The following is a 3,173-nucleotide window of genomic DNA, read 5'->3' on the forward strand; positions in this document are numbered from 1 at the left end:
TCGTAGCTGTGTTTTTGTTTCGTAGAAGATGATATCACATACCAAATTTTCATTAGCTCTTTATTCTGTATTCAGAATTATCTTTTCGGTAATCCCTTTTATCCAACGCAAATACAAAAAGTTCTCTAAAATATTTATCTTCGCCTCAATTTTATTTCATTACATACCGTAAACTTGGGGAACTTTGATCACTGTTTTCATCCATTTTTGAATATTTTGGAAAGGATTACTTTTTCGTAATACCCAAAAGTTTTAAAACACTTACTGAGGTGAGGAGTATTAAACATGATCATTGATTGCAGTTAATTCAAACGACATTGGTGGTTATAAATAAATGTTTGTAACAAAACCAGATTTCGAGTTTCGGGGTAACTTTGATCACTATGGTTTTTGCGTACCTCAACATCTTCAAAATTATTGCTATGCCATTTAGCATAGAAGGCATAAACATTAATAACAGTAATCCAAAAATTAACACCAAATGAACATAAAAATACCACTTAAATTAACTAAACCTAATCAAAGAAAAACGTTGAATTTTCACATTAAACAACCCATTTGTTCCTAAATATTTTACTGACATTTGATTGATTTATTACATCATCTGACAACTTATGGTCTCCATGACAATTATTAATATCTACTACTATTTAACTAACCTAAGTCTATACAATGCAAATAAGCTAGACATGACACATAAATTTAAAAGTCTATAGTGAACGATTTAAAAACAGGTTGATACTACTCTGCAGTTCGGAAGATTTTTTGATTTTGTGTTAGAAGGTTTCAGTGGACATCTGGAAGTCGTAGAGAGAGTAGAACCAATTAAATAATTTGGACATAATTCTAATTAGTTCGTTCTGCCCGTAGCACGTTTTGCTAAAGTCGATGCGAAGGAACTCATGTTCTCGAAGTATACGCGGCCTGACGTTGAAGTTCACATGGGATAGAAGACGTGGGGCATCAGATTCACCGTCGATTAATTTTTTCATGAAAACAGCGCGAGCGATGAAGCGTCTTTCCAGAAGTGTGTTTATATCCAGCAATTGGCAGCAATATTTGTAATCGGTGAGCTCCTGGTAATTCCTCCAAGGGAGGCAACAAAGGGCAAACTTAACCAAGCGTGCCTGAACGGCTTCAATCTTTATCGACCAATAAACTGCGTGGGGGCACCAGATAACGGAAGCGGTTTCAAGGATCGACCGAACCAACGAAAAGTAAAGAGCTCGTATACAATATGGATCCCTGAATTCTTTGGCAGTCCTCATGATAAACCCAAGGTTTCGATTTGCTTAGGCTAGAATGTAGCAGTAGTGGTCTCTGAAGGTCAGTTTCTCGTCGAGTAGAACACCAAGGTCCTTGATGACTGAAACTCGCAACAGCGGAGTGTCAGATATTTGAGTTCCATCTAGTTCCATCTAGTCGGAGAGGATTTTCTGCCGAACGAAATTACCGCGCATTTTGGAATACTTATGGTCATATGATTCAGACTACACCAGTCTGCAAATTGGTCAACATAACGATGGAGGGTTAGGCAGTCGTTTTCATGTTTAATTTTTGCAAACAGCTTTAGATCATCGGCGTAGACAATTCTGCAATCCTCGGGAAGAACCGCTAGAACATCGTTGATGAACAGAGAGAACAATAAGGGACAAAGGACCTTGAGGGACCCCCGAAGGACTATTGAACTCCATTGATTCACAGGAACCTATTTAGTTGAACTGACATCCGCCTGTTTGACAGGTTAGAGCCAAACCAGGAAACAAGTGTCGAGCACACACCCAGGTGTTTCAGCTTTGCAAGGAGATGTCGATGATTTAACACGATCGAATGCAGCTTTCAGATCAGTATATATGGCATCAATCTGAAAGCCATCCTCAATGGCTTTGATGCAATAGGAGGTGAATTGTGTCAGATTAGTGTTTATCGATCTTCCCGGAAAGAAGCCGTGTTGATCTACTGATAGGTATGATTTAGCTTTAATCAGGAGGCTCTTTGAAATAAGTATTTCAGTCAGCTTTGATCCTACGCACAGGGACGTCACACCACGATAGTTTTGAATATCTTGTTTGTTTCCTTTTTTAAAAGCATGGAACATTACCGACTTCTTTCAACTTGTTGGGAAGGTAGCAAACGATAGCGAACGATTAATAATCGTAGTCAAGGGTTTACAAAGATTCTCAGCACATTTCACGAAAACAATCGGGGCAATTCCATCAGGACCCGGGGAAGCTGATGGTTTGAACTTATTGATGGCGTGTTTGATTTCTGTTTCACTGTAAATTGGTACATTTACATTCATCGCGTTCTTCGTCTTAAGTAGCGAGTTTATAGTGCACGGTTGTAACGTCGGTAAGCATTGCTGGCGGATGTGAAAGCTGCCTTAAGTGTCGGATTCCGGTGATAGCTCCAGGATTTTAAGGCAGATGCTCTCATACGTTTGAAGCGTCGTAACTGAGGATTTGACCATGGCGGTTTTGGCACAGGACGCTTCAGAGGTACGGTTCGCTGAAGAAAGCTGTTAACAGTGGACGAAAAATGTGCTACTGTGGACATTCGATCAACCAAAACAGTACTCGATGATGTAAACGTAGAAGTGGATGAAGGGTCAGGATAGCAAAATCCGTTGTCATGCATTTTTCAATTCAGTTGGGGTTGGTTATAATCTCCAAAGATTATAAGCTCATCATGACATTGCATTGGTTCAATTATAGCACTGAAAGCATCTAGATTTCTGCCGATAACAGATTCGGAAGTCTTTATATCAGGGCTGAGATTAACGGCACCGATATTTATTTATTTATTTATTATCTTGATATCATCTGTCAAAGGTGGGTGTCTGAATGAATAAAACTTAAATCTAGGTTTATATGTAAAGGGAGTGTTGTGAAAATGCTATTTTTACACAAATGTGCTCCAGATCATTATTTGTCAGAGGAATAGATTCCGAGCTTAATCTTTTGGCAATGGCTATAAGCACACCTCCATTAGATTTTTTACCACTCGTTAGCGGGTCTCTATCTTTACGGTATATGGCGTAATGTTGTCCAAAGAGCTGCAGTGAGTTGATTTCTTCGTTAAGCCACGTCTCCGTGAGAACGATGACGTCATGGAAGTCAGTGTGAAGAGCAGTGAAGAAGTCATCTATTTTGGTTCGTAAGCCTCGCACATTT

Source organism: Uranotaenia lowii, chromosome 2, assembly GCF_029784155.1.
Source record: "Uranotaenia lowii strain MFRU-FL chromosome 2, ASM2978415v1, whole genome shotgun sequence".
Classification (NCBI taxonomy): Eukaryota; Metazoa; Arthropoda; class Insecta; order Diptera; family Culicidae; genus Uranotaenia; species Uranotaenia lowii.